Here is an 11,294-nt window from a genome sequence, read left to right as displayed (position 1 = left end):
AGAGCTAGACAATTACTCACCCACCCATAATTGAATGCCTTTCTTAACTTTTGCTTTTGAATACAGATATGCACACACTCCTCTTTAAACTTTTAACTTATAAAACAATCCATTGACAAACAATTATTGGTTACAGATGTCATAACTCAAAATTTCCATCCAATCCTTGTTTCTTTTAAAAAAAACAGTATCACTCTGGACTCTCCGTTGAGACCAACTGGTCAGCCAACGAGATCTAGTAACAGATTACAATAATCATTGGTCCATCATACAATCTTCCATGACATATGCATGGGTGTCCTCGGCACCGCGAGCCCGTGCACCGTACCGACGAGGCTCGCGGTGTTCTAGGCACCACGAGCCCGTGTACCGTACCAAGGCTGGTCAAGACCACATGAGCTATCCTTTGAACACTCCCCACCAGCTGTTGTTGCAACCGAACTTCCCTTAGAAAAACACATACCAAATGCTTCCTCTAGCATTCTGGCGTAAGACAGGCCTTTAAGAAAATAGGGTTTCTATGCAAGTTTTCAGTTTGATTTTCTTTTGAATACAATGAGTATATCTTAAATCAGTATCCCCAAAACTTCATACTCGTAATACTGAATTTCAAAACGAATTCTGTAACCTTGATTCTCAGATCAATTAAAGGGTCTCAACTTAGTTTCAGATTTGGTGGGAGATTTGAGTGTATTTTCCTGAATTGGTCACATTGTCTTTCCTCAAATTTGACGAAAGAGTTTGGTCTTGGTCATAGTCTAAGCAAGGAAGCTTTTCTGCTGAGGGCATCTGCTACCACATTTTCTTTGCCTGGGTGGTACTTGATTTCAAAATCAAATTCCTTGCAGGGTCTGTATCCACCTTCTTTGGTGCATGTTGAGATCCTTCTGAGTAAAAATCCACTTTAAGCTCTGATGATCTGTCATCAAAGTGAATCTTTGACCCAATAGGTAATGTCTCCACAACTTCAGGGCATATACTACTGAAAAGTAGCTCCAAATCGTGGACAGCATAATTTCTCTCATACGTTCTGAGTTCACCTATTTAAAGGTGAAGCCATGAGGCATTTTGTATGTGAGCAAGGCCTAGTTGTATTCATAAACAACTTAATAAGCAAGATATTATTCTTGTACTTTGTGAGTCTCTCCTCTCCACACACTTGATCTAGCATGAGCACCACGTTTTCTCATCATGGTATCTAGAGCTTAGGTGATTTGAACCACTTGTGGTGTAGATTAGGTCAAAAATATCCATTTTTTGCTCATCTTTCTTGTGTGGAGCTCAATCCCCAGCCATTGGAGGCCTTCCACAAGCTTGTAGAGGGCATATCTCTCCACGAATTCTTCATGAAAGTTGTAGAGGAGCTGCCGGCGCATCTAATTGTACTGCCAATTGGGTGATTAGTCCTGCATTCGACACGGCATTGCTATCTGAAGCCGCCGTCGCCTGCTGTGCTGCGCTGGTCGTACAGCCATTGCTTGGCTGTAGACCACAATAAGGCAAGTAGTCTTAGGGCTTTGGTAGCCCAATGTATGAGGACTCTACAGCTGCAATCTGAGCTCAAAACGACCACGAACGCGCCGGCAATCAGCAAAAGACCAAGCGGTGGCTCTTCCTTTCCCTCAAGCTCTCCATTAAAGCTTGTTTTTTTGGGTTTTCTTGCTTCTTGCTCTAATCAACTACTCCCTTCCTCTAATCACTCAAGTGTGAGTGTGAATGAGTATTGCTGATGTGTATCTTGATTTTGAAGTGGCTCTCATCCACATGAGGTAGCCATAAGGCTCATGCCCGTTAAGCTTCAACATCAACATCAATTTTTAAGCTTTCAAAGTGATTAAGCACTAATTGTATTATTTAACACTAATTACTCTATTAATCCAACAAAGGAAAAGTGTTCTTAAACACTAATAGTGTTATTAAATACTAATAATGAGTTAATCACCAAAATAAGTGTCATTTGATACTAAAAATGTGCCTTTTAGCATTAATTGTGTTTTATACAGATACATATGTGGTTCCCACGACAGCAAATGGTACTGGAAAATTAGTCCCAAAACCTACGCCAACTCTCACATCTATTGAATGGCCAATTCCAGACAATGCTTCAGTGGCCATGGCTTGTTTGCAGATTGAAAGCAAGGTGCAAAATGCTATGAAGTGCACATATGGATCTCACAAAGCAACCATAACCTACTTCATACCTCTACACCTCTTTGTGTACCTGTTCCGTGTACAAGTGACACACATTGTACCCCAACTTTATGGATTGCAAAGGGGGAGAGAGCTCTGACTTGTTTCTTATCACCTGCATGGGATAAAAAAGTTGTTCAACACAATGGAGACACCATCAGTAATTGTTGAGAAGGTTGTGATGCGCTATCATATTGCCAAGCAACAGTTGTCCATTGCGTTTCCTTACAGGCGATGGAAGCTTACAAATGGAGAATGGGAGGCGTTAGACTCTGTAATAAAGTAGGAACTTTATTCAATAGGGTTAATAATGGGAAAAGTCCATGTATAAAAGAGGGGACTTGGACCATGGTTGTAACTTTTGATGATCATTTTTAGAAATGGAAATTTATGTTTCTTGGAGCTCATGGCTTCTCTCTTGGCTTGTGGAAGGCTATTTCCATTCTCTTGGTGAGAGACTAAACACACTTAGGCATTATGTTTACATGGTGATTACTCATATTTTTCATGCATTACATCCCTTCATTCCAATTGGTATCAGATCTCTTGATTTTGATCATGGGCATGCATGGGTTGTTGGGAAAATTTGCTTGAAAATTTGAGTTTCTTTCATTTTTTTTTCTCATTTTCTTGTAATCCTTGAGTGATTCTTGACAAATCTTCTCTAATCTTGCTTAATCTCATGGAGATGGTAAGCATTTCATGGAAATTGCTTGAATTTTGAGTGATTTTGGCCAATTTTGCCATTTTGGACCAAATTTTGGGTCTCGAGACCAAAAATTTGGGGCAGTCGGGCCAAAACTTAGGGCAAGTGACTAATTGCAATTAACTTTTCTGCTAATCACGTTTAGTAATCATCTTCTTCTTCCTCAAGCTTTCCATAGCCATGGGATGCTCTTCCTTTACCCGTTTTGATGCCAAACCTTAGGGTTTTTGTAGAGCTCCTTGAGATCTTTCATTTGAGCCTCTTTCTTGCAAATTTTTCTTAAGATTGGAGAGCTTTTGTTCATTCTTCCATGGCTGTGAGAAATCTTGCATTGCTAAGCTCTTAGACACTTGATAAGCATCATATTATGGTGATTTCTTCTCTCAATGAGCATGGAGACTAGCAATGGGACTGATTTTCACTTCCACGCTGAATTTTGGGCTGATTTTCGGTGATTTTCGTCGCCTCTTCCATGCCTCCTCCAAGCTATGAAGCTTAGCCACAAGCTTCATGAAGCATTGCTAAGTGTTTTAGCCCTTTTTGGTGAGATTTTGGGGAGCATTTCATGGCCAATGGAGAGGGAGAAATGGTGTTCTTTGGCTGCAAATTTGAGAGCAAAGAGAGGCCACGTTTTTCTCCTACAAGAGGCTTCTTCAACAATTTTTTCCATTGAAGCTTTCCGGATGACATTGGTGAGTGATTTGATCAATTTCTTACAAATTTGAACCATTTGGTGGAGCTTGGGAATGGATTAGGGTTGGACACATTCAAACTTCCCTAATTTTCAGAAATTAACCATTAAAGCTTGACCATTCACATGCCAATATTGCTTCTCCATGCATTATTGATGGCAATGGTGAAAGGAATTGATTCCACATGAGCTTGGCCAATTCATAGATCACATTTTGGGGGATTTTCTTCATTATGTCTCATTTGGCATGCCATTGATGGAATAGCAAGCTTATGCAATGTTTTTGGAGTCCCTCATGCTCATCTTGATGCCATATGGACACTATGGATGCTATACATAGCCATGCCAATGCTATGTTTTACACATGGGCATAAGAGAGCATAAGTTTTGGAAGCATGCATTTGTCAATATGATGTGAAAGGGATTGTTGGAATGCAATTGCAAATGCCTTGATTGTGGTTAACAAATGCTTATGCAAATGCCATGGTGAGGGCATTGTGAATTGTTGGTTTGTGTTGGAGCTTTTGGGATTGAGGCATGAGTCCATGCTTTATTGATGAGTTCTAAATTGTAAAAGGGCATGAGTCATGCTCAATACTTGTAAGCCAACAAACTTGTTCTATCATTTGATATTATCCACATCATTTTGTACCTACACTCACCATTGCTACCACTTCAAGTTTCTATAGAATCTAGCAATGTGTGAGGGTACCTTGGCATTGGTTGGAGAGGCCAAGGGGAGAATGGCTTGAACTCTTTGTGCCGTGATTGCTTGGTAAAGCGGTACAAAGGGGGATTAGGTACACCGGTGTGAAGAAATGGCCTCAACCTTCACCTTGGAGGAAAACTCGGTAGAGCTTGGCCGGGAGATCGGCAAGCTTCAACGCGCGTCCTTAACAATCCTCACCATCGACTTTGTGGATGCATTAGGGCAATGGGGCCCCTTTTCCGTCATATTGTGTGGATATTGCAAATGCTTTGATGGACAAAGAGTGCATATGATCTTTCATGACATTGTGGGATACAAAGAGTATTGCATTGTGATTTGAGAAGTTGCATTTTCATTTGAGATTTGGTTCCAATTACAAAGGAGACTCTGGCGGAATTTTTCCAACAAGGGAGCCAAACAAGCTTATTGATTGGAGATTTACCCCATGGATACACTTGAAGAGTTATTCACAACTACCAAGGGGAGAAACACCAATCATTTGTAGCCGGATTGAGCTTTGGGACCAAATTTTGGGAATTTTTGGGATTTTACAAAACCCTAATTCAGTCCTAGGGTTTTTGGGATTAGGTCCGAGTGATTACACGACTCTATTCTACTCCTTGAGCGTTTTCAAATGAGCCATAGAACCCCTTAATCGGATATCACAATCTCGGTCAAAGTAGTCATGTTGACTTTTTGGTCAAAGTCAAACAGAATATACTTCCACTTTGACTGAATCAAAATGCTTTTAGGGGTAGGTTCTATCTTCCGTTAGCTTTCTATAGAGCCGTCAAAATACTAATTTCGACATATATTTTGCGTTTTAGAGCCAAATTACTACTTTCAGCTGTCCCGCACAAACCCTAAAACAGAGAGTACTTGCCCACACCTAATTCTTACTGTGTTCATTTGGGAGGATAGTAGACACCATTACCTACCCATAGAACCTTCTTTTGTCCAATTTTGACATCATTTGGGCATTCTACCAACATCTTGCATTTCTTCACTATGCCGAAGGGAAGACCACGCAAGGGTGGGGATGTTGTGCAAGAAATGATCATTGGTGATGAGGACATGGAAGGTAATATGGATGCAAGGAATGCATTCATCAATGAAGACAATGGGGGCAATGTACATAATCAAATTTCTCAAGGGACACAAGCGGCGGTTAACCATGACACCCTCATGCAAATGCTTGTACAACGGTTGGAGACCTTAGACTCCAAGCTTGATTCTCATTTTGAAACATTATCCTCACGGATTGGTGTGATGGAGGACAAGTTTGGGAAGTCTCAAGCACAAGAAAAGCATGGGAATTATGGTGACTATGAGCAAAGAAAAGGCAAGGGCATCTTGAATGAGGATTCCATGAAGGCCGTACAAGAGGATCCATTGGGAGCATCCACTCGGGGATTCATGGCGGATGCACGGAGACCTCTTGTCAAGGACATGTTTCCTCCTTCTTTTCATTCGGGTTTGTCTCACCTCAATGCATCAAAGGGTCCTACCTTTTCTAGGGAAATGCATTCAAGGGAAGAGGATGAGGTGTTTGTGAATGATGAGGAGATTGCACTCGATTGGAATCAAATGTCCTTTGCCCAAAGACAAAGGGATGCTCACGAGAAGTGGATGGAATTGTCGAATATCATCAAGAGGGATTACAAAGACTTTGCACAATTTATGGAGTCATACTCGAAGATGCAAAGATTCAAGCCCTCTACCCAACATGATAACCCATCCCACATATCTTCCAAGGATGTCAAAGACAAAATCTCACTATCAAAGTTCAAAGGTGACAGGTCATCTCCGCAAGAGTTGGAGGAGTGGGCTACCAAGCTTGACACCTATTTCCAACTTTACCCAAAAAGTGAGCGTGATATGGTACAATTTTCCTCCTTACATCTTGAAGATTATGCTCATCAATGGTGAAGGCACTTGGTCAAACAAGGGAACACGCCATCAACTTGGGAAGGATTGAAGCGGGAGATGAACTTGGCATTCATTTCACCCTTAGTGCTCGACCGATACCATGAAGAATGGTATGAGCTTTCTCAAAAGGGGATGATGGTGAGAGGTTACATCAAGAGATTTTTGAAGCTTTCAATGTACGTGGAAGGCTTGAGTGAAGACATGAAGATGAAAAAGTTTGTGCATGGGCTTGAACACTTCATCAAGGCGGATGTGTCGGCTCAAAGGCCTAGCTCTCTCAAAGAAGCTATGAGGTTAGCCGAACTCTATGAGCCAAAGTACAAGAGGTCTCAGCCCATGACCTTCACCAAAGACACACTCAAACCAACCACTACTTCTTACAATTTTGGGAAAGGTCCTACCTCTACATTACCACCCTCTAATCCAAGAACTCCTACATCATTTGGGGGTGGACAGCCAAAGAATGGGATACATCAATTTGATGCCAAAAAGAGTAGTGACTTCATGAAGAAGAAGCCCTTTCAACCCTTCAAGAAGACTCAAAGAATGGATGATCCAAAGATTGAGGAGTTGAGAAGCAAAGGGCTATGTTTCAAGTGCAAAGAGAGGTGGTCACCCGGGCATGTGTGCAAATCAAAGAAGGTTGTGGCCACTATGATCCTCATGGATGAGGAAGAGAACAAGGATGACTCTCATGACATTGAGGAATGGGAGGATTGCAATGAAGAAGCACATGAGGAGTCACTTGAAGACCATTCTTTCATCACGGAGGATGGTGAGTTTCCGTTTGATCCGGGAGGTGGAGTTAAGGAAAGCCTTGTGGACGGAGACATGCCTACAAATGCAGAAATTTCAGCTTGCATATGCTCTATCTCACAAGAGTTGTTGGCGGGTTGCAAGAACCCAAGCACACTAAGGTTGGTGGGGACCATCAATGGGAGGGTTGCACATATTCTTGTGGATTCCGTGAGCACTCATAGCTTCATCAACTCTAAATCCATCAACTCTCTCAAACTCAACACAAAGAAGACACCTACAACGTTCCAAGTGCAAGTGGCAAATGGGGAAAGTGAGAAGACTAGCTTGGTTTGCCCTTCTACAAAAGTGGTTTTATCCTCTTCATACACTTGGGAAGGTGATTTGGTGGTTTTGGATATGGGTCCCATCGACATTATCATGGGGTGTGATTGGTTGGCTTCACTTGGTGACATTCACATAATCCTTCAACAAGGTTTCATGAGCTTTCTACATCATGGGCAACAAGTGGTACTTGCTGCAAATGCACCTAAGAAGCTCTCTTTGATCACTCCAAGGCGACTCAAGAAAGAGATTAAGGCTTTTGGCACTATCTATGTGTTACATGTTACCCAAGAGGGGATGGAAGACAGTGGACAGCACATAGATGAGGAAATGGCAACTCTTCTTAAGGAGTATGAAGATATTTTGCAAGTGCCAAAGAGTCTACCACCTAAGAGGGAGATTGACCATGCCATAGTACTTGAACCGAATGCAAAGGTTGTCAACAAGCCTCCTTACCGTTTGTCTAAGGTAGAAAGAGAGGAAGTGGCTAAGCAAGTGCAAGATTTGCTTGCTATGGGTCTTATTCAACCTTCACAATCTCCATTTGCATCTCCCGTTCTCTTGGTGAAGAAGAAGGATGGATCCTTTCGCATGTGCATTGATTATCGTGACTTGAACAAGGTCACAATCAAGAATAGGTATCCCATACCTCGCATTGATGATCTTCTTGATGAGCTCAAAGGGGCAAAGTTCTTCACCAAGATTGATTTGAGATCGGGATATCATCAAATAAGGATGAAGGAAGGTGATGAAGAGAAGACAGCATTTAGGACGGAAAGGGGATTGTTTCACTTCATGGTGATGCCCTTTGGTCTTACAAATGCTCCGGCCACTTTTCAAGCATTGATGAATCGGATATTGGCTCCCCTTCTTTTCAAGTTTGTGCTAGTGTTCTTCGATGACATCTTGATCTATAGCAAGAGCAAAGGGGAACATCTATGTCATGTGAAGCAAGTGTTTGAAGTGTTGAGGAAGCACAAGCTTTATGCAAAGGAGAGCAAATGCACATTCATGGTCAATGAAGTGGAATATCTTGGACACTTGGTGGGTGAGAATGGCATAAGGGCTGATCCTAAGAAAGTGGCATGTGTCAAAGAGTGGCCAACACCAAGCAATACAACTCAATTGAGAGGATTTTTGGGATTATCTTCTTTCTATAGAAGATTCATGCAACATTATGCATCCATTGCGGCACCTCTTACCGACTTGCTCAAGAGGGAGGCTTTCTTTTGGGATTCCATTGCCAACAAGAGCTTCAATGAGCTCAAGGAGTTTCTCACTTCAGCCCCTATACTTGTATGTCCGGATTTTGCAAAGACATTTTATGTGAGGGCGGATGCAAGTGGTAGAGGAATTGGGGCAGTTTTGTATCAAGAGCATGGAGTCATTGCATTTGAAAGCAGAAAGCTTACCGAAAAGGAGATGGGGCTTCATGTTTATGAGCAAGAGATGCTAGCCATACTTCATGCCATCAAGAAGTGGCATCACTATCTTTATGGTGCTCATTTCAAGGTGAGAAGTGATCATAGGGTGCTGAAATTTTTCCTCTCCCAACCAAATCTTTCTCCAAAGCAAAAGAGATGGTTGGCCACACTTCAAGGATATGATTTTGAGATATCCTACACACCCGGGAAGGACAATGTAGTGGCGGATGCATTGTCTAGAATGTGGGCATGCGCTACAACTTCAATCATGGAGGTATATAGTGAATGGATCAAGGGGATTCAAGAGGAATACCTCATCAATGAAGGTGCTGCCCATATTTATACCAAATTACAGCAAGGTGATGGTGGAGAGTTTCCTAATTACAAGCTTCACAATGGTCTCTTGTGGTACAAGGATAAGGTGTATTTGGTTCCTACCTCATTCTACATACCAAAGGTGCTTCATGAGATGCATTCTTCACCACTTTCGGGCCATCTTGGTGTACTCAAAACCTATGATAAAGTGAGCAAGAGTTTTTATTGGAAAGGTATATGGGGAGATGTGAAGAAGTTTGTGATGGAATGTGCTTCTTGTCAAAAGAATAAGGATAGCCATCAACTCCCAAGTGGTTTACTTCATCCATTACCTATTCCGGATGGTAAATGGACTCACATTTCTATGGACTTCATCACGGGTCTACCAAAGACAAAGCATGGATGGGATCAAATATTTGTGGTGATTGATAGGCTTACAAAATCAGCCCATTTCATTGCTTCAAAGACCACTTATGGAGCATCTCATATTGCCAAGCAATTTTTGGAACATGTATTCAAGATACATGGCTTGCCACTCAACATAGTTTGTGATCGGGATACCAAGTTCATGGGGACTTTTTGGAGGTCATTATATGAGAGCTTGGGTACTCAAATCACTCCATCTACGGCCTATCACCCTCAAACGGAGTGCACAAACAAATGGCTTGAGGTGTACTTAAGGCACTATTGTCATGACATGCAAACATCTTGGGATGAGTGGCTTTATCTTGCTGAATTTTGCCATAATTCAAGCAAGCATTTGAGTATTGGCATGTCACCATTTGAGGCTCTCTATGGATATCAAGTACATGTGCCATCGATAGCCTTCCATGAAGACAAAGTGGTCAATCCATTGGCAAAAGAAGAGTTGGAAAGAATGAGACAACTTCTTCAACTTTGCAAGGACAATATGAAGAAGGCTCAAGATGTCATGAAGGCTAATGCGGATGTTCATAGAAGGAATGTGGAGTTTCAAGAGGATGATTATGTGCTATTGAAGCTTCCCAAGAGTCGGCATAACACTCTCAAAGGTGTAACCAACTCAAAATTGGCTCATAGGTATTATGGACCATACTTGATTATCAAGAGGGTTGGTGATTTGGCCTACAAGTTGGATTTGCCTTCTTCGACAAGGATCCATAATGTGTTTCATGTATCTAACCTTAAGAGGTTTATGGGATCTTTGCCTCAAGAGATGGAAGAGCTTCCACCCATGAATGAAGAAGGTGAGATCATTTATGAGCCGGAGAGGGTTATTGGCAAGAGGACAAGAGAGTTGAGGAATCGGAATATTGATGAATACCTTGTCAAATGGAAGCAATTACCCATGGATGAGGCTACTTGGCAATCATTGGAGTATGTCCAACAACATGGCTTACTTGTGGATGACTTTCCGTGACCAAGTGGTATGGTTTACTTGAGTAAATTGGGTAATATGAGGAGAAGTATACATGCTGTAATTTCTGGACAGCTTTGGGAAGGTCTACTATTGGGCCTATTTTTCTACTCCAACAAGCTTCATGGCGTATCCTAATGAAAGATTATGATGTGGGATACATATGGCTGAGTGTACATATCATTTTCAGCCCAATATATGGAGTCTAAATGAAGGATTTTCAAGGGTCTTCATCGACTAGAAGGACTGTCATAACAGTCCCACTCATACACTTTGGGCTTGAAGCTTTGTGGACTTGTATACATCTGGATTTTCATTGTATATGTGCTTTGGATGTACTTGAGAACTCTTAACCACTTCCCATTGATTACATTAGAGTCTCATACTTTGAGATTGTACATGTTATTGATTTTGAGGACAAAATCTTTGGGAAGGGATGGTTTGTAATAAAGTAGGAACTTTATTCAATAGGATTAATAATGGGACAAGTCCATGTATAAAAGAGGGGACTTGGACCATGGTTGTAACTTTTGACGATCATTTTTAGAAATGGAAATTTATGTTTCTTGGAGCTCATGGCTTCTCTCTTGGCTTGTGGAAGGCTATTTCCATTCTCTTGGTGAGAGACTAAACACACTTAGGCATCATGTTTACATGGTGATTACTCATATTTTTCATGCATTACATCCCTTCATTCCAGACTCCGACACAACCTCTACAAAACAGGGTGTGCTACATATATCCATGCAAGGTGGGGATGTAGAAGATGTTACTGTGAATGATGACTGGTCCCTTGCCAACTTACGTGACTACTTAGTTCTTCGATTCTCACTCAGTGGTGATTTTGCTTTGAT

Source organism: Cibotium barometz, chromosome 63 (assembly GCF_041138505.1).
Source record: "Cibotium barometz isolate CiBa-2024 chromosome 63, ASM4113850v1, whole genome shotgun sequence".
Taxonomy (NCBI): Eukaryota; Viridiplantae; Streptophyta; class Polypodiopsida; order Cyatheales; family Cibotiaceae; genus Cibotium; species Cibotium barometz.
Note: the sequence above shows the minus strand (reverse complement) of the source record.